Below are 21632 nucleotides of genomic sequence, written 5' to 3'. Positions count from 1 at the left end.
TGTACTTCATAGCAGTTACAACATAGTGAAACCTCGTGTCTTAGGCAAGTTTGAAAAATGAACATGTATACTTCTCATATTTCCATATGTATAATGTGCTCCCACAGCAGGACGTAAACTAAAAACTGGATTCCATATGAACAAACTTATTCCTTCCCTTGTGTCTCACCATGAAGGAAAAGCATTGGGAATGATTCTGCCTCCCATCCTCAACAACCAGAGGGAATTCCCATGTGGTATGCATTTTGTCCTGAGAATACTGACATGCCTTTTAGGGAATCATGACACTTCAATGACAGAGAGACCCTGCCCACACTGGTCAGCTGTGGGGCTGGTCACTGGCTGTGATGCTGGTCTCCATGATTAAATAGTGTGGGTCAGTGAGTCCCAGGGTTATGGAAAGCTGGGAGGGTAGTAGTGCCCACAGGGAGAGGGTTATTTGGAAACTAACCTAACCACATATGCTAAAGGAAATGAATTGTCTATAAATATCCCATTGTGGAATAAAATGGCTACTTCTTTGGTGGTTGACTGGCAGCATCCATACACTGGTAATAAACACACCCTGGGGTCAGCACATGTGCAGTGAGCACTGTGGGAAACATTTGTGCCTACCCTTGAGCTGTTCACATAATTTACTAACATGAGGCAGTCTTGTCAGTGGGAGCAGTCTATTGAGGCCCGTTAGATAGCCAGTTTGAAAGAAGTTAATAATCTTTACTTGGCTTTCATCATTTGAGTAAAAGGCATATATGGAATATGTAGTTTCTATTCTTGTGAAGGGGTTACGGAATGTTTTAATTTGATTCCTGATACAGTCACAAAAAGTGGAAATGGTTTTTTCTGTGTCACCCTGAGCACAGTTTTCTAAACTTTTTAGGGTGGGATTCAGACAGGTGCTGCATGAAACAATGAAACATTTTAAACAGTGAAATGATTGAATTTCCAATTCTTGGAGTTTATGTGGATTTCCTTGGCTGATATTCATATTCCTTCTACTTCATATGTGTTCAAAGGGAGATCACAGTTTTAATGAGTAATGCTGAGGGAGACCTTTGGGAAAATTTTGACACCTGTTTCTTTGACTTTTTCTACTTTTTTGTTCAAGCAGTTAGTGTAATTTTCTTGTCATGTAGGTTGTCAAGTGCATATCTATGCTTAATTTCTTGGAATCTCATAAGAGTAAACATTCAGTTCGGAAGGTATTTGTTCCTCAATTTACTACCTTACCCTGTGCTTTGTAGGTGAGAAGTGACATTAGAGTTGCATGGAATTCTTCCTGCCACACCATTGTTTTGTCACTTTTATCAACTTCCTTCTTTGGGAATGATCAGAACACTGATTTCCAAGGTAACATTGCAATTTTTTAAAAAAATATATTTTTTATGGGTTACTCTTATTTTTTCAAGTAATCAAGAATGTAATTGGTTTTGTAAAGAACCTGTAAATCCAAATGGTGTGAAGTATTAGTAATCTGCTGACACATCTGATGCTTCTGTCTCATATATTTTGAGGAATTTACTACTTTTTCTCTTTTGAATAATATGGGGTAAATTTTAACAGAGTAATAAATTTGTATATTTTATGTGCAGTTACATACTGAACCATCCAATTTTGTCCATGGTTGATAAATGGTCATGTAAACTTACATTATATATATTTACTATATTCCCACAGGTTGACATGAACCAAGAGCTGGGTCATATGAGAGTTAATTTTTTTTCTGTTGAAAGATGATAAGAAGGAGAGTTTGGGGAGTAATTCATTAACCCATCCTCAGTATCCAGTCAGAATTCCCACATGGTAAGTGTTTTGTCCTGAGAGTTCTGACATTCCTTTTAGGGAATCATGACATTTGATGACAGTGAGACCCTGCTATGCTCATCAGCCATGGGGCTGGCCATTGGCTGTGATTCTGGTCTCCATGATTGAATAATGTTGGGTCAGTGAGTTTCAGGTGACAGAAAGCTGGGTGGTCAGTGTCTGCCACATAACTCAGGATCAAGGTCCCTTCTGTAAATGTGCCTGGATCAATGATGACGTAAAAAAAAAAAGGATCTCATTGGGATCTGAACAAAATGAGTGACCAAGCCACTTCTGTGATCTGAGGTCCAGCACAGGGACCATGCTAGGCAAACATGTGGAGCAAGTTCAGTTTTGTCAGCAAATAGTACCAAAAAAGCCTGAGTTACAGAAAACTACCCATTCACATATGTCAGAGCAAGCGAATTGTGCAGAGTTCTATAAATAACCAATTGTGGGATTACGTGGCAACTCTTTGAGAGTTTGGCTGGCAGTATCCATACTTTCATAGTAAACAGGTCCTACAGAAACATATAGGAGTAGAGAGAGTAATGGGAAACCATGCACCTACCCCGGAGCCATTCACACATTTTTTTTAGGTGCCACAATCTTTTGTACAAGCACAAGTTTTGGGTTCATTAGGTGTTCAATGCAAAAGCTATTATGAGTGTTTAATTATCATTTATCTATTAAGTAAAAGGAATATATGGAAATCAAAGAGTAGTTTCTATTTGTGGAAAGTTTTAAAGGATGTTTTAATTTCCTTTTTGATCTTGTCACAAGAATTGGAACTTTTTTTCCCTGTCACCTTAGGAGCAGTTTTTCAGACATTTGAGTGAGATTCATGTAGATCCTGTATTAAGCATTTCTAATTGTGAAATTATTTAATTTCTAATTCTTAGAATTTTGTGTGGATTTCATTGCCTCATACTTATTTTTTTTTTTTAGTAGATTTCATATGTGTTTAAGTGGAGATCCTAGTTTTATTGTGTGATGTCAAGGGAGACCGTTGGGAAACTGAGACCTAGGTCTTAGAAAAAATGACTTTTAATATTACCCTGTTCCAAGGAGTGAGCATAATTTTTATTGTAGGACAAGTGGGCAAGTGAATATCTATGGTTATTAGTAAGCTTTGTATTATGATGGTTTCATTCATTAACTTCCCTAATTTTTCAATGTACTTTGTAGGTTGGAGGTGATATTTGAATTTCATGGAATTCTTAACTGCTTTAGTGAACTGTTGATTTTGTCACATATATGAGATCCCATATCTGACAATGAGCAGAACAATGCACTCCAGAGGTAATATTGCACTTTTTAATATATTTATTTTTCCTGGATTATTTCTATTACTTCCTTTTAGCAAAAAAGATCACAATTGGTTTTATGAAGAGTCTTAATCCAAACAGTGTGAGGTTTTAGTAATCTGATTAGTCATCTGGGGCTTCAGTGTCCTTTCTTTCCAGTATTTTTACACTTCCTCTGTTTTCAAATAACATTGGAAGATCCTACTAGTGAAATAATTTAGTATATATTATATACTTTTACTTTGGTATCATGCATGGTTGACAGTTGTACACATTTACCTTTTATCTTTCCACAAATTGTCTCTATTTCCACAGGTTAACGTGGATCAAGAACTGTCTTTCATGTAAAAGAATTTATTCCTTACCCTGGAGATGTGACATGAAGGAAAGTGTTGTGTATTATTCTGTTTCCCATTCTCAGTGGCCAGAGGGAATTCTTATACAGTAAGCATTTTGTCCTAAAAATACTGACATTCCTCTTAGGGAATCATGACACTTGATGACAGTGAGATCCTGGCCATGCTTGTCAGCCATGGGGCTGGCCATTGGCTGTGATGCTGGCCTCCATAATTGAATAGTGTGGGTCAGTGAGTCCCAGTGTGACAGAAAGCTGGGTGGTCAGTGTCTGCCACATAGCTCAGGTTCTAGATCCCTTCTATAATAAATGTGCCTGGATCAATGATGACATAAAAAAAGGATCTCATTGGGATCTGAACAAAATGAGTGACCAAGCCACTTCTGTGATCTGAGGTCCAGCACAGGACCATACTAGGCAGACATGTGGAGCAAGTTCAGTTTGTTCAGCAAACAAGAAGGCCTGAGGTATTGGAAAACTACCCACTCACATATGTCAGAGCAAACGAATTACAGAGGGATGTATATACACATATACATATATGTGTGTTGTGGGATTACATGGCAACTCTTTGAGTGCTTGGCTGGCAGCATCCATACCCCGATAAAGTAACCCTCGGGAATCGGTGCATGACCAGTGAGCACTGTGGAAGTGGCTGAGCCTGTACTTGAACCATTCGCTCCATCGTCTTACATACCATAGTCTTCTCAGTGAGGATCACCATAGATAGGTCTATGAGATAGTCTATCAGGAAGAAATTATCAGTCTTTTCTTGTAATTTATTTCTTATATAAAAGAAATACATGAAATTTGGAGAGTAAGTTGTATTCATGGGGTTATCTTACTGTCTATTTTAATTTGCTTGCTAGCCCAGTCTCATGGATTAGAACAGTGTTTATTATTTTTTTTTCCTGTTATTTAGGGAGCACTTTTGTAGACATTTGATGATGTCTAGATCAGATATCAGAAGAATTAGATTCTTCATTAAACATTTTTCATGTGAAATTAAATTTCCAATTCTTAGAATTTTATGTGGACATCATTGGCTAATACTCATATTCTTTTAGTGAATATATGTGTGCTTACATAGAGATTCCAGTTTTTGTGAGTATTATGTAGGGAGGCCTTTGGGTCAACTTTGACACCAAGATCTTAGAAAATTTGATTTTCTATACTACGTTGCAAGGAACAAGCATAGTTTTTTCCAGTCTCGTAGATGGTCATTTGAATATCTATGGTAATTCCTTATAAACTGTTACAGGAATTATTCAACTGAGCATATTTTGTTTCAGAACTCCCTTAATTTCCTCTGTGCTTTGCAAAATGGAAATGAATTTGGAATTTCATGGGATTCTAACCATCATCACAAAGAAGTGCTGATTTTGTCATTCTTACCCATTTCATCTCAGGGACAGAACAGTACAATGCACTCCAAAGGTAATATCCAATTTTTAATAAATTTACTTTCTATGGCTTGTTTTAAATAATATTTTTCTATAATCAAGTACAAAATTAGCTTTGTGAAGTGTCTGTTAATCCAAACAGTGTGAAGCGTTATCTGGTGAATCATCTGAGGCTTTCCCCTTCTTTCTTTCCAAGATTTTTGTGCTTCCTCCCTTTAGAATAACATCAGAAACAGCCTTGTAGAGTTACATTTGTTTATTTTATATGAAGGTACATAATAAACCATCCTATCTCTGCATGTTTGACAAATGGACATGTATATTTCTCATCTTTCCATATTTTACTATTTCCACAGATTGGCATGGACCAAAAACTGGGTTTGAGATTTGATGCCATCTTCTTGAGATGTGACATGAAGGAAAGTATTGAGAGTAATTCTGTCATCTCATCCTCAAGAGTCAGTGGGAATTCTCACATGGTAAGCATTTTGTTCTAAGAATACTGACATTTCTCTTAGGGAGTCATGATACTTGTGACATTGAGTCCCTGGCCATGCTGGTCAACCATTGGGCTGGTCGTTGGCTGTGATGCTGGTCTCCATGATTGAATAGTGTGGGTCATTGAGTCCCAGTGCGACAGAAAGCTGGGTGATCAGTGTCTGCCACATAGTTCAGGCTAAAGGTCCCTTTTATAAATGTGCCTGGATCAATGATGACTACAAAATGAATCTGAACAAAATGAGTGACCAAGCCACTTCTGTGATCTGAGGTTCAGCACGGGGACCATGCTAGGCACACATGTGAAGCAAGTTCAGATAGTCAGGTAGTAGTGTGCACAGGGACAAGTTTTATTTGGAAGCTATCCTGACCACATATGTCAGAGGAAATGAATTGGACGGTTGTCTATAAATATCTCATTTTGGAATAAAATAGCTACTTCTTTGGTGGTTGACTGGCAGCATCTATACACTGTAGTAAACACTCCCTGAGGCCAGCACATGAGACATGACTGTGCCTACCCTTGAGCCATTCATACAATTGCCTTACATATTGTGATCATCTGAGTGAAGAGCAGTCTATTGAGGTCAATTAGGTGGTCAGTTCAAAAGATATTATGGGTCCTGTCAATAATTTTTTAGATAGAGGAAATGTCTGGAAAATGAAGAGTAGTTTCTAGTCATGGAAATATCTCAGATCATATTTAAATTTGCTTACTAACCCATTCCAAGAATTTGTACATTTTTTTTCTGTCACTGAAAGAACAATTTTCTAGACATTTGAGTGATTCAAGCAAAGGCTGCTTTAAACATTTTAACTGTGAAATTATTAAATTTTCGGTTATCTCAACTTTATATGGATTTTATTGGCTAATATTTATAATTTTTAGTGGATTTCCTATGCACTTTAAGAGAGATCCTACTTTTTATGAGTGATACTGAGGTGGCCTTTGGGAAAAGTTTGAGTAAGTCTTAGAGAAAAGTACTTTCAGCACTTTTCTGGTGCGTGGAATAAGTGTACTTTTGTCTTACACAGATTGTCGATGAATATATATGATTAATTCCTCTTATCGGTAAACATTAATTCAATTTGGAAGATTTTCTTTCTTAGCTTCTCTAATTTCCCCTGTGGTTTGTAGGTTCAAAGTGATATTGGAATTGCATGGATTTCTTACTGCCACACCATTGAAGGGCTGATTTTGTCACTTCTTCCAGCTTCCTTATCTGAGAAGGAAGACAACAATATACTCTTGAGGTAATATCTAATTTTTTATAATTTGGGGGGGGTTATTTTTCTTGTTTTAAGTATAATAGTCCCTTCTTGTCTGCGGGGAATTTGTTCCAAGGCCCCTGGTTGGTGCTTGAAACCACAGGTAATACCGAGCTCTATATATACTATGTTTTGTCCTAGACATACCTTTGATAAAGTTTAACTTATAAATTAGGCGCAGAAAGAGATTAATAATAATAACTAATAATAAAATAGAACAATTATAGCAATATACTGTAAGACATGTTATGTGAATGTGGTCTTTCTCCCTCTCTCAAAATATCTTATTGTACTGTAGATCTTAGCGGTCTCAGCATTTTTTTTTTTTCCTTTCCTTATTAAGTCAAGAACTTTTACCTTTCATTAAAGGAAGCACCTCATGACTTCTTTTTTTGTATCTAAATTGCCAGCATCACTACTCTTGCACTTTTCAGCCATTATTAAGTGCAATAAAATAAGGGTTACTTGAACACAAGCACTGCGATACTGCAACAGTTGATCTGATAACAGAAATGGCTACTGTATGACTAACGGACAGGTGGGAAGCATATACAAAGTGGATACTCTGGACAAAGGGATGATTCTTGTTCTGAGCAGGACAGAACAGGATGGCACGAGATTTCACCATGATATTCATAATGGTGTGCAATTTAAAACTTAAGAATTATTTCTGAAATTTTCCATATATGAGGGTATTTCAAAAGATATATGGAAAAGTAGAATTAAAAGATAATACAAGGGCCGGCCCGGTGGTGCACTGCTATAGTGCGCCACTTGGGAAGCGCGGCGGCACTCCCGCCGAGGGTTCGGATCCCACATACAGACCAGCCGCTCACTGGCTGAGCGAGGTGTGGGAGCAACACCGAGGGTTGCGATCCTGTTGCCGGTCCCGGTCCGGTACAGGGCAACACTGAGGGTTGTGATCCGTTGCCGGACACAGAAAAAGGAAAAAAAAAAAAAAAACAATTAAAAACTTTTGTGTTCTACTTTAAAGGACATTACTGAGAAAGTGAAAAGATAACCCACTTAATGGAAGGAAATATTTGAAAATCTCATATCTGATAAAGGACTTATATCCAGAATATATAAAGAATTCAACAATAAAAAGACAAATAACCCAATTAAAAACTGGGTTAAAGATTTGTTTGTTTGTTTGTGGCTAAAGATTTGAACAGATCTTTAAAGATTTGCCATAAATGAAAAATGGCAAATACACACATGAAAAGATGCTCAACATTATTTGCCATCAGAGAGATACAAATCAAAACCACAATGAGATACCACTTTTTGAAGACAACTCATAATATTTTCGGACCTCTGTTGACCTTGAGTAACTGAAACTATGGAAAGCGAATCTGCAAGTAAGTGTGGGGAGGGACTACTGTATTCAGGAACTTAACTGGTGCTGTGTAGAGTTTCTGTTGTTCTTTTCAACAATTTTTGTGATTTGTCAGACTTCCTGATAAAGCCTCATATAGGAATTAGGCATGGAGAGTGGTAGAGAGGCCGTTCCTCACTGGCATGGTAGAGGGAAGTTTGGATCCACTGAGGGGTGTGCTTGCCCAAATGCCACTGAATCCTCAGCAGTATGGCCTGGTGAGATCACTCTGAGAGCTGGATGAGAAGCATCCCATGGTGAGAGAGCTCACTGTCCAGCTTTTCCTCTCTGTGACCCCTCTAGTCCCATATCCATAATGCTGTGTATGTCCTACCTGTGTTGCTGTGATCACTTTGAGTCGAATCAGGTGCTGCATAATCCTGTACTGTGAATCATTTTTAGACAGTTATTTCTTTATTCCCCTATCATGGCTTTTTGTAACTTCTTTCTTTCCAATCCATTGAGTCATATTTGAAGGTAAAGTAATTCTGAGGTTGAATTTACAGAAGTAGCTATACTTTGTTGTAAATGGCATGCTCACCAGGCCAACATTTTCCTGGAAATTGAAGCATACTCAGATAGTGTGGTTGCACATTTAATTTGTCTGGCAGAAAATGTTGGACAATATTTGCTCTGGTGGAGGCTAGAGACTAACACAATGACTGTTATTTAAATAACATCAGAAACATCCTTGGAGAGTAATACATTAGCTAATTTAGTGTGCAGGTACGAAACTGAACCCTACCATCTTATGTCTGGTGGACCAGTGGACACATATGCTTGTATACTTCTCATCTTCCCACATGTTTGGACTATTCCCACAGGTTGATAAAGTACTGGGCTTCACATGAGTTTATTCCTTTCCCTTGAGATGTGACATAAAGTTAAATATCAGGAATGATTTCTGCCATTCCATCCTCAAGGGCCAGTAGGAATTCTTGGGTTGGTAAGCATTCTGTCCCTAAAATATTGACATTTCTCATAGGGATTATGTAATACTCCATACGGTACTGTCTGTGCTGGACAGCCATGGAGCCCAGGTCACTGATATGTGTAGGCTGGTCTCCATGACTGAATAGGGTGCCTCAATGTGTCCCAGAGCAGTGTACTTCAGAGTGCTCAGTTTCTTTCACTTTTCTGTGGCAAACAGTGCCTCCTTTTAGAAACCTGTGCATATCAGTAATGACTATAATAATTGATTTTGTTAAAAAAATTGGAAAAAAATGAGTTACATAATCACTTTTGGAAAATGAGGTGCAGCATAGATACCCCACCCTAAGCAAACTATATGGATTGAGAGTTCAGCTTCTTCAGCAGTGTGGTCCCAGCAAGGATTGTTGTATTATTAGAAAGCTAACCTGCTCGCATACATTAGAGAAGTTGAATTGGACAGTGATACATACATATCCAAATTGGAAGTGAAATTGCAACTCTGAGCACTTGGCAGTCAGCATAAATACACTTGTTGAAACAGACCCTGGGGGATCAGCACATGATTAGTGAAAATGTGGGAAATGGTTATACCTACATTTGAACCAGGCACACTTTTGTTTGAGCTGCTGGAATCTTCCAAATGATATTTGGTCTCTTTAGGGAATGAGATGGGCAAAATCCAAAGAGGTTATGGGTTTTTACTTTTCAAGTATATGAAACAAGTATATGAAAATTGAGAAGTAAATACCACATGGGGAATCGTCAGAGTATATTTGAATTTTCTTGCCAACCAGTCACTAAAATTGAATCATTGTTTCTTTGTGTTTAGTTTTTTTCTCATCAGCTGTGAGAGCAATTTTATATACACATGGTAGCCTCAACTACCTGCTGTATTAAACATTTTTAAATGTAAAGTGATTAAATTTTACTTACTATATTCCCACAGGTTCATGTGGATCAAAAACATATGAAAGAATTTATACATTTCCCTTGTGAAATGACATGAAGGAAAGTATCATGAATAATTCTACCTTCCTTGGGGACCAGTGGGGATTTTCGCAGTAAGTATTTTGTCCCAAGAATATTGATTTTCCTCTTAGGGAACTGTAACACTCCAGTGAGAATGAGAGTTTGTCTATGCAATTCAGAGGCCATGGGTCTGGGTCATTGTGTTTCCTGATTTCCATCAGTTAATAGTGTGTTTATTGTGTCCAAGAGTGATGAAAATCCTTAGAGTTTAGTGTCTGTCACCTACCTCAGGCTCAGGGTCACTTTTATAAACATGCCTGGATCAACGATGGCTTCAATTATTGACCTGTTGGAAATCTGGGCAAAATGAGTAACAGAATTGTTCATCTGAAACTGATTTCAAAACATAGAAACAGACATGTGACAAAGTTGTTAATCTGAATAGAGTTGTGATCATTTAAAGTACATTTTGTAAACACTAGGATCACTACTAAGAAAATAACTCAAAAAATATTAAAAGAACCACCAGAAAATATTATTTAACACAAAAGAAGCAAGTTAAGGATGAACAGAGGAACCAGAAAGACATAAGACATATAGAAAACATAAAAAAATGACAAACATAAATCCAGACATACTATAATTACACTAAATTTTAAAAAGAGACTGGGAGATTCCATTAAAAAAAATATGAAACAGCTATACACTGTGTAAAAGAGGTACTTTGCAACAAAAGACACAAATACTTTGAAAATAAAAAGATGGAAAAAGCTATATATCATCAAAGAATATCCAGAAGAGAGCTGGAGTAGCTATTATGACATCAGAAAAAACAGACGTTAGATAGAATTTAGCTAGAGATAAGGATATCATATAATGATAGAAGGGTTAATGTGGAATATGTGATTATTATATAAGCGCTAACAACATTGCCTTCAAGTTAAATACAGCAAAAACAGACATGATTGAAGGGATAAATAGGCAATTCAACAGTAATAGCTGTTGTCTTTATACCTACTTCTTAATCACTGATAGAGCAATTAGAGAATCACTGAGGTTATAGCATACTAGAGCAATTTTATCAACCAACTTGACCTGATATATAGTAGGATACTTCAAAAAGTTTGTGTAAAAATAGAATTAAAAGTTAATGTGAATCTTTCCATGAACTTTTTGAAGTACTCTCGTATATATAGAACACTCTGGTCAACAACAGCAGAATACAAATTATTTTCAAGCACACCTGGAACATTCTCCAGGAAAGATTATACGTTAGGCAATAAAACTGACTCAATCAACTAAAAAAAGACAAATCATGTAGAGTATGTTCTATGACCTCTGGGGAATTAAATTGGAAATGAGAACCTAAATCAATTCAGAAATTGTCAAATATTTGGAAATTATCACAGAACCCATGGGTCAAAGAAAAAAATCTTAAAAGAAACTAGAAAACATTTTGTACTGAATGTGTTACAACTAAAGACATTCTTAGAGGGAAATTTATAGTTTTAAGTGAATATATCAGAGACAAGGAAAGATAATAACCTAAGCTTCCACTTTAAGAAACAAGAAAAAGACTAAACTAAAAAGTGAATCCCAAAGCAAGCAGAAGGAAGTAAATAATACAGATTTGAGCAAAAATCAATGACAAAAAACAGAAAAAGTATAAAGAAAATCCATGAAACTTTTGTTTGAGCAAAGACTAATGAAATTAACAAACCTTTAGTCAGACTGACACAAATCACTAAAATTAGAAATGAAAGGACCCTACAACCAATCCTATAGATTCCATCTAGAATGTTACTATTTGACTCATTGTGTTTTCCCAAGAGGAGAACGATGGAGGAAAACAAGGTCCTAGTTGCACGTAAAGCTAACAACACAGCATTGTCATTTTGATTCTCATTGGCATCAGTGCTCATCCTTGTGAGGTTTTCACAAGATCTCTTAACAGTATAATATCATTAATTCTAAATTTATCTATGTTTCTAGTCAGTATGGATTTTTTTTAACTAGTCGATAATTTAATATATCTGGGGAAGTCTGTTCTAATTAAATCATATGTCAACATTAATAATATGGTGAGTTTTCCATAGTTTTCATTCCTGTAGATTCTAGATTTTTTGATATTTCTTTGCTTAGCTTATAGCATAAAGGCATTGGGCGTCAAAAGTGTTTGAAGAGTTCCTTCCTTTTCAGGAACGAAGATATTGGACCAAAATGAGGTATGTGATTTAGAGAATGTTCCTGAAGCCTAGGCAGTATGTCCTGATAGGTGTGTGCAGTGGAAGAGTGTAGCGAACTCTTAGAATTCTGTGTTTCCTCGGCATCCATTTTGAATATAAGTTTAACTTCCTCATACCAGAAGCAGGGCTCAGTCCCCTGTGACAGTTTCTAGTTCTGGACCTCCTCTCAGTTCCTCAGTGTGGTCAATTCAGATATCTCCTTACATAGCTGCATCCTGGTGACAACCTCCCTATGGGATAGCTGGATACAACCTACTTGACCAGCCCTATTGACCCCCACACATCACATGGACTGCACAGTTATACCAGTGTCCAACTTCAGTCACAGCATGACCACATGGAATTCATGCCTGTTTGCTTTAAATCCACCAGTTAAAACTCCTTGTGGGAAACCTGTTTTGATAAAATGCCCTAGACCTAATATAGGCATTGGCCCACAGGTGTCTCCCTCTCTCTTTCTCTCCCCCTCACCCTGCCCCCACGCACTTCCTTACCTCTGTGTGTGTGGCTTCCAGGCATGCCATGTAACCCCAGGACATGTAAGTAATACAATCTTTATTTCCATCTGTGTCTCTTGTATCTCTCCTAATGAAGGGGTGCTCTCCATCTTAAAGATTCTGCGTTAAAACAGAGAGAATGGGAAACCACCCCAAATACAGTTCATGTGTACTCCTTACCCATTTAGTTATTTTTTCTCAAGTTATTGTATACTGTTCTCAACATAATTGATATCATCTTATGGAGTGAAAATTGGTCCTTGGGGAGCAAAAGAAATCTTAGGTATTTTGATGGCTTACGGTCCTCCAAACAGCCACAGTACATAAGCAGATACACAGCGTAGCTGTGTCATAAAAATTGTGGGGAGGGAGTGGGTGAAAACTAAGGAGAAATGTCTAAAAATGCTATCCATCCAGGCAGGTGATAATGAAAAAACACTGTTTTACATGTACAGAGAAATTAATTTCCTGCCATCTAATATGTAAGAATCAGGTATAATGGTATTTCAAAAAGTTCATAGAAAAATATAATAAAAAATAATAGGAATCTTTCCATGAACTTTTTGAAGACCCTTGTATAAGCTATAGCAGTTAGTACAGTTTACCAAGATTCCCTCATCAATAGCAGATTTTGTAGAAACTGTGATTTTAAAAGGTTGTATTTCTTTTCCCATTTAGGGACACTTAATATCTTTGTCTTCTACAATACATTATCTTAACTTACATCTTAAATCTCTTCTGAGGAAATGTGTCTGTGTAGTTCCCTCAAAGGAAATGGCTGGTTATCTTCAGAAAACTCAGCTGGTCTAGGTCCACATTCATATATTTGTTAGCAGGAATTTTCAGGATCAAATTTACTGCATCTAGGAACAGAGGATTATATATGCACAGTGATATGCCATTGCTCAGCCTCTAAGGACTTCCAAACCTTTGTTCAACAGGAACCGTTGTGCATTGTGGCTCGGTTATAGGATGGCTTATGGTGAGTTTGCAAACTTTTTTTCTTTTTGGTAGTAATCTGACCAATCAGGAGAGTGTAGCTGTTGTCTTGTTGCTTGAATGACACTCCTTTATTGCTATAATGTTAATTGTTAACTTCTTCCTTAGGAGTCCCAAATCCATATTTTGGCAGGATATGTAAACTTCTGGAACACCCTGACACCATCTGAGCACCACCTCTCCCTTAGGTAGAAACGTACATACTCACCCCCAAAGGCCTTTTGGCAAGGGCGTACTGTAGGGCCACTGCCTAGATCTCCCACTCTATGATCCTTTTCAGTCTCAACTGCGGTAGCAACAAGATAGCATAACTCACTGCCAGATATACCCCTAAAATACCATCTGTGTCACAGTTTCACAGACAGAGAAGAATATCTAGTGTCTTGAAAGCTATTTCTTAACCTTCATTACTTGCAGACTCATGGACTATCCTTGAACAGTCTAGGGAACCTAAGATAATAGGCAGGGAAGATACTTAAGTTAATATTTCTAGAAATTTCCCCAACAACAAAAACAGTGGACAAAATATTCACCTAGAGAGAGTTACACTGAATTTCATGTTTCTGACTTTGAACAATTAAAAGCAAAACCTTTCCTTTTATAAATTTGATTTGTTTTGTTACTCTTTGAGAAAAATAGAAAAAAATATTTAATTCCTTTATTGAGATATTCCTACACCTTTTGAAATATTGACCAATGTTTTCCAAATATTTATAACTTTTGTGTGTGTGTGTGTGTGCATGTGTATTACCAATTCTTTTTAACAGTTATTTTGTAACATATAGAGCTGCATCATCCAGTGTGATAGACACTAGACACAAGTGACTATTTAAGCTTAAATATAAACTAATTAAAATTAAGCATTAAACATTTATTCCTTAAGTCACACTAGCCACATTTTACATGCTCAATAGCCACACATGGCTATAGCCTACTATATTAGACAGAAAGCTCTATTGGATGCAAATTATCCAGAGCTACTTCATGTATGCCAGTATCTGATAAAAGACATATTGTGACACAAATAACATCTATAAAATACCACTTTTTGAAATCCTAGCTAAGATTATTTTGAGGAAAGTACGTCTGAAAATAGAATTGTAAGCTACCACATTGTGATAAATATTTCTAAATTTGTTTATTAATTTGTCAGAAAACAAGAAAATGAAATAAAGATGGCACCAGCCTTTTATCAATATGTTTATATTCAGAAGACAAATGAATGTTTTAACTCTTGTATGTTTTTGGCTTAGCTTTTCTTTTTATGCAAAAGTTAAAATTTTACATTTAATTTATAAATCTAGTATTTTAAGGTATTTTAATGGTTGTCAGGACAATAAAAGAAATCCTGTAAATATTTTTGAGAAAATGTGTGACATAGTGTTCTGCAGATGACTTCAGAGAGTATTAGCACATCTGTTTGAGATATACACAGTTTTGCATTTGTTCATTGAGTAATCTATAAAGTTGAGATTATTAAATTACATTTAAGCCTTTGTTCTGTGCATTTTTGAGGGTACTCTGAATATAGTAATTCAATATGTTCCTCATTATGTCACACCTAGATTTTCTACTTATTTGAGGTTGTTGAAAAATGATTTTATATTACATGCTTTCTTCAAAATCATAGATAAAAATATTGAATTAATGGATATCTTTTAGATGAAGAATGGTTAGAACACTTGTGATTATTGCACATGAATGTACCCTTTCACTAGATTATTGCTTTGGGGCAAATTTTAGACTATTGTTTTAAAAAAGAGTAATTTAGTTTAATCCAACTTTCTAGATATTTAGATATTATTAACATGTATATTTCTCTGTAAGGATGGTCTTGTGAAAATTAGTGAACTAGAAACAAATTTCTTTTGCCAGTGGAATTATTAGGAGCTTTCCCTGGACTTATCTGGGTGGTAATAGACAGACCACGTGCTCTGTATATAATAGTAAAAATTTTGTTTTATAACATTTATTCTTAATAGAACAGGAATATTTTATTTCACTAATATAATTATTAGCTGGTCACTCTATGCCCATTGTACCTTATTGGGGGAAGAAGAGCAGTGCATGTTTGAAGTTTGTGCACATCACCCACAGGGGAGTGAGCAACATCCACCTTTTCTAGTCTGTACACAGCACAGGATACCCACACTTCATGAGTATCTTATTGTTAAATTAGATTATGCGTGCGTGTATGTTTTACATGTACAGAGAGGTGCACCTGTAGATGTGCGTATATTTTTTCCTAAAATGTTATTTTTCCTTTTTTTTTTTTTTTTTGGTCAGGTAATGATAGTGCATAGAAGAGAAGGAACACTGCCATGCCCTTGCCTTACCTCTTGAATGTCAGCTCCAGAGAATGAGCAACAACTTTCCTCCCAGTCATTGGCTCTCCGCTCCTACTTATGGTCTCTTGGATGCCCTTGCAGGTATGATTATATGGGCAGGAACTACGTGTTTATAGGAAACAGGCCTAGGATGGATAGAAGTTGATAGGTCTGGCTCTTTTTAGAGTTAATGACATTTGGTTGCAGCTAAATAGCACAAAACCCCATCATAGAGCCAGAGGAGTGTGAGTACTGCAATGGGGAGTTACAGCTTATTTGGTCATAATAGATCTTCCTAAATGTGGGGAATCTTTCCTCATGAGTCCCATCCTAAAACTGACTTTCCCTCTATGAGACCATTATGTCTCTGTTCTTTATTTGTATGGTTGATTCATCCAATGGACTTTTAATTTCTTATGCCCAAATATTTTTCAGTTCATTTTTTGTGACACAAGCTTCTTGTCAATTAGCTGTCATAGAATAGGTTCCAAATAAACTTTTATTGAGGAGAGATATATGTGTAGATTATTTTGAGTGATTTTGTGAATAACGTGGCCAACTAAGCAGCAAAAGATAAATGATTAAAGAGTATAGGAGACATAATTTTCAGTGGGATTCAATCTACTTGGTTTGGGGAATGCACAGGAGAGAAGGGGGGCCCTAATGTAATGTGCTGATATTGAAATGTATGGAGTTATGAACAGCGAGTTATGGCTTCAGAGTTGTGTGAATACAGGGGGCAGCTTCCAAGTGAAATCAATCTGACAGAGTAGCAAAGACTAAGTTCCCAGATTCTAGCTGCATTGGAAGTGGTGTTTCTTGTTTTTGTTTTTCACCTCGGAAAATGACTTCCTGGGAACTCAATCTTCTGGGATTGAACCATACCAGTAAATCCCTGAAACAAGACTCCTCAGACAACAAGCCTCTTCACCTACCTATTGTCTAAAAGCCAGCCTCTGAAGGTAAGGTTTTACTTAGAATAGTCCTTGCTTTCTAGGAGAAGCCATGTCTGTGTAGGAAATGAGATGTTAATTTTCAGAAGATTGATGACTTTTGGTTAGGTTCTAATTGACTCCAAGGGCCAGATTGTGTAATGGGTGAAAAGCTACAGCTTCTTTTACATACGTTTATGGCTTTTCTATATCTCAGTACATTGACTGTTAATATGAAGAATTTCCTTAACTTTTCTTCTCTCATTCAATAGACTGAGCTCCTTCATGGCTGGATTCATTGTGTTACTAGAGAATTGTTGTATGCATGAGACACAGTAGGTTCTTAATACAGGTTAGACTGGAAATCTGACAAATAGTTTTATCTGAAATAATTGATCAAATGGTTGAGTGATCTAGAGCTTTAAGGAGCCAAATACAGAGGGAAAGAGACACAAAATCGGAGGCGGTTAGAGATGTCCATCACTTTTTAGATCAGCAAAAGGAGAAAAAGCAGCACCAATATCTGGCATACTTCATGTAGGGAGTTTTAAAGTCATTTTTCTGGGCACAGCATGGACTCAACCACTGGAAATGTGGCTTTCTCTGTGTACTCTGGGTAGATTTGTTCAAGCATATGTGGGGGAAGAGTAAGCAAGGATTTCATAGTCCCTTGACTCCTTAGGAAATGTGTTTCTTACCTTTGTCAATTTTCCCCACTGTGCCCTTGCAGGTGATGACCACAAATATGAGGTGGATTTGTTACAGTTGGTGCCATTACTTCTATCAGCAGCTTCACCAAAACAATGATACAGTCTTCCTTATGCATGGAGACTCCTCTCTTTCCTGTGTTGCAGTGGATACCTCCTGCAGATAAGAAATGATTAACTGAGAAATGCTCATGTTGGGATATCATCGATGAGACTTTAATTTGGGCATGGTGACTGTTTCCCTTGCTGCCACTTGACTCAATCCCAGGAACCTCAGTTGAGGAAATTATTACACAAGAAGCTCAAAATGGTGGAATTGCTCAGTGCTCCCATAAATATACATTTATAATTTTCATTTGCCATATGGTAAATTGAAAAAAAAAGGATATATTAAAAAGAAACTGCATTATTTTTTTTCAAAAATTCAAGGCATATTTAAATAACTAATATATAAATTAAGTGCCCTCTCTCTTCCAATTCTATTCCCATAGTTTTCTTCTATAAGGGAGTTGTGTGCATTCTCTTAGTGGATATATGCACACAAACACACACATTAAGTTATTTTTTTGAAGGGGTTTGGAAGTGGGGTCATATTGTAACATGTTCTTCTGCAAAATGCCTCATTCATTTAACAATATTTTCAAAGGCCTTCTTCTATTTCAGTAATACATACACATCTGTGTCATTTGTTGAATGACTGCATGACTGTTTTGTAGATGAAATATAATTCAATGTTTTAAGCATTTCTCATTCATAGATATTTATGTTAGTACCAAATTTCTGTGCAATGAACCTCCTTATATTTCAATAACTTTGCATTTGTCTATTATATCATAATAAATTACTTAGCAGTTGAATTACTAGAATTAAGTATATGCACACTTCAAATTTTGCAAGATATTTTAAATATATGTGGTTAACAACTTTATCCTGAAATGGCAATGAATGAGATTTCCAGCTTTCCCACAAAGATAATGGATTTTATAAATATTTGATATCTTTGCCAATGTGATCGCCCAAGCTATTGTCTTAAATTGTATTTCTTTTATTTTTGAGTTTGATCATTTTTTCATATGTTTATCAGCCATCTGTATTTTTTAATTTCCTCTTTATGTCTAATTTTGGGGGTGAGGGGAGGTTTTAGTCTCTTCCTGATTTCTAAGAGCTCATTTACTGTTGGGGAAATAAGGTTTGGATTGTCAAACATTACAGATATTCTTTTTACTTTTTATAACCTTTTTACTTCGTTTTTGTTATAAAAATGTGTATGATTGTTATATGTCCAAGTATGACCATGTTTGCTTTTATGGCTTCTGAGTTTCATGTTATTTTTTGGAAAGATATTTATACTGAGTTCATAAAACCCTTCACCTGTGTTAACTTCTAATTCTTTTGTGTTTTTTTAATTCAAATTCTCAAATCATGAGAAATTTTTTATTTCAAAAATCTTAAAGTTGCCAAGTTATTTGCCATTACCTGCGATTATTTGCCAATAATTGCCCATTTATCTGTAATGCCATCTTGCACATATGCTGTATTTTCATCTGTGACTGGCTCCATTTTTGTTCTGTGGATCTGTATGTCTCTTCTGCCACCTGTTTCATGTGTTTTCTCTTTAGAAGAAATTACAGTTTAGACAGCAATTTCATCAACTTAATAAATTAATTTAGGGGAGAATTCGTTTTTAATAATATTAAGTCTTTGTATCCAAGGACAAGGTATGTCTTTTTTTTGTTGTTCATTAATTTAAATTACTGTTAATGTTTCCACTTTGGTGATGGGAGGTTTTCTTTCAATTTATTTTCTTGTTCACTTTTCTATGTTTGAAAGTTTTGTTTTCTTTTTGGGGTAAGTAGTCACTTCACTGTCATTACTTTTCCAATTTTTTCAAAGTATGTACTAAATCCTTCGCAAATGTTAATCATTTTTATTTCCCCCTCCCAATTGGTCCGGATTTTAATTTTGTTGATAACGTTCACAGACTGGTACTTTCAGAGCACTTAAATAATTGTGGAAATATTACCCACCCTTGATTTAATCAGGCTTTAATGGAAATGCTTCTTGAGTTTGACCAGCACATTGTTGCTGGTCTGTTTTCCCAAAAGACCACCAGAAAGAGCTATGATCTAGCAAAGCAGTTTATTAAACTTACTGCAGCAAGGGAAAACACCACCTTGACATGGTTTAGTAGTGTTTCCAAAGCAGGAAATTAGGGCTTTGGGATCTGGCTGATATGGTTGAAGGCAGGGAGCTAATTAGGAATGGGCAAAATTCATCATGCAATAGTTTAAGATTGGCGGGAGTTGAGGTTCTTAATGTGAGTCTTGATAATCAAATCATTGTCTGGTAAGTGAGCTGTTTGCCTATGTCAGATGTTATCAATGACAGAAGAGCTATTTGCCTAGATGAGCAAACCGAATTTATTTATTGGTTTACAGTTTTATCTTGCCGGGCAGGACTCTGCTGGGGGTGGTATCAGGTCTTATTTCCAATAGGTAAGTTATTTTGATGTGGGTTATCTTAATCATCAATGTAAAATGCTAATTTTAAGTTTGAGATATTTTGTCTTACATATTAGGAAAGTCTCCCACCTTTTATATTTTTCTAAGGAATTTTAATCAAAACCAGGTAATCAAATGCTTGTTGCATAACAATTTTTAGTATTCTTTTTTAAAACTTTTATCAGTGTGAAGTAATTCATTTTCTATTATTGACATTTTTTTAAATTTCTTGAATGAACAGACACAATTTAGTTTTTAAATGTTTATTTTAATTTATTGCTGAATTATGGGTATTTTAATTTGATTTAGAATTTTGCAAGTATACAACTAAGTGAAATTGATTTGTGAATTTTTTGTGTTTTTTTTGTTTGTTGGTTTTTATGTGATATTTCTTTTTTTGTGCTATTTTTGTCATGTTTTGATATCAGATTTTCTGGTTGTGTTAAAATAATTTTGAAGATTTTCTTCTTACTCTGTGCTCTAGAATGGGTTGATAAGCTCTAGCCAGCATTACTTACTATTAATGGTTAAGTGAACACATCAATGAAATCATCTGAATTCTCTTTGGCTTTAGTGATTTGGAGTGGAAGTGAAGCTATCTAGAAAATTTTTTCATTTTTTTCCCATATGGTTATTGATTGTTTTGTTTTGTGTTTTATATTTAACCTGTTTTCTCCTAGAGAATCACAATCTGTGCAGATTTTCAAATACATTATCATAAAGTTATACAAAGTGTTCTTTTATTTATTTTCTCATTTCAATTATGTATCCATTTTTATTCCAGTTTTGGTTATTTCTGCCATGCGTTCTTTAAGAAATAAATTTAATTAGTGGATTTTTAGCATCACTAGCCTTCCGCTCTCATCTCTTCCAATCAGGTCTTTGGTATACTTTATCAATTTTTTTGAAATGTTCTAATTAATTTATATATTTTTCTGTATTCCTTTGTTTCTTTTCTTAATAAATTCTGAAACATGTGTAACCCATTTATTTTCACTTGTTCTTGGTAATGAATTTCTCTGTTGTGCATTTTATAAAACTTTCCATGAGGAACCCTTTGTAAATATACGGAGTATAAAGAGACAAGAACAGTGAATGTGCACATACTCAGAACCAGAGTCCAGGTTCCACCATTATCAACCTTTTGCTGTATTTGGTTCGTGTTATTTTTAAATTATTTTCAAATAAGCTAGAGAAAAATCATAACACTTCTTTTCCCCCAAAATAATTTTTAAATTTTTATTTTAAAAATCATAATATATTTTACAAAATTCTAATTTACAAAAGGGTATTCAGTGAAAAGTCATTCATCTTCTCAATTCTGTCCTACTTATCTACCCAGTTTCTCCTTCCTGGAAACAACAAGCTTTACTGATTTATTGTTTTATACACACACACACACACACACACACACACACACACACACATTTGTCACACCCCAAAATGTGTGTGTTTATAGATACAAATATACATGCACACACATACATATTGTTCCTTGACTTTCTTTT

At 35.7% G+C, this 21632-nt stretch overlaps 1 long non-coding RNA gene across 1 annotated transcript; it reads left to right on the top strand.

Moving 5' to 3' along the window:
• Positions 1-1276: 1276 nt before the first annotated feature.
• Positions 1277-18480, top strand: LOC103585258. Its single transcript, XR_550051.1, has 13 exons — positions 1277-1350; positions 1678-1803; positions 2992-3105; positions 3426-3554; positions 4758-4902; positions 5225-5347; positions 6505-6620; positions 9893-10007; positions 12058-12140; positions 13600-13640; positions 15944-16086; positions 16873-16946; positions 17647-18480. It is a non-coding gene; the product is annotated as an uncharacterized LOC103585258 (long non-coding RNA).
• Positions 18481-21632: the final 3152 nt, after the last annotated feature.

The sequence above is a fragment of the Galeopterus variegatus genome, unplaced genomic scaffold, assembly GCF_000696425.1.
Source record: "Galeopterus variegatus unplaced genomic scaffold, G_variegatus-3.0.2 Scaffold227, whole genome shotgun sequence".
In the NCBI taxonomy this organism is placed as follows: Eukaryota; Metazoa; Chordata; class Mammalia; order Dermoptera; family Cynocephalidae; genus Galeopterus; species Galeopterus variegatus.
Note: the sequence above shows the minus strand (reverse complement) of the source record. Positions and strands in the feature narration are given on the sequence as shown.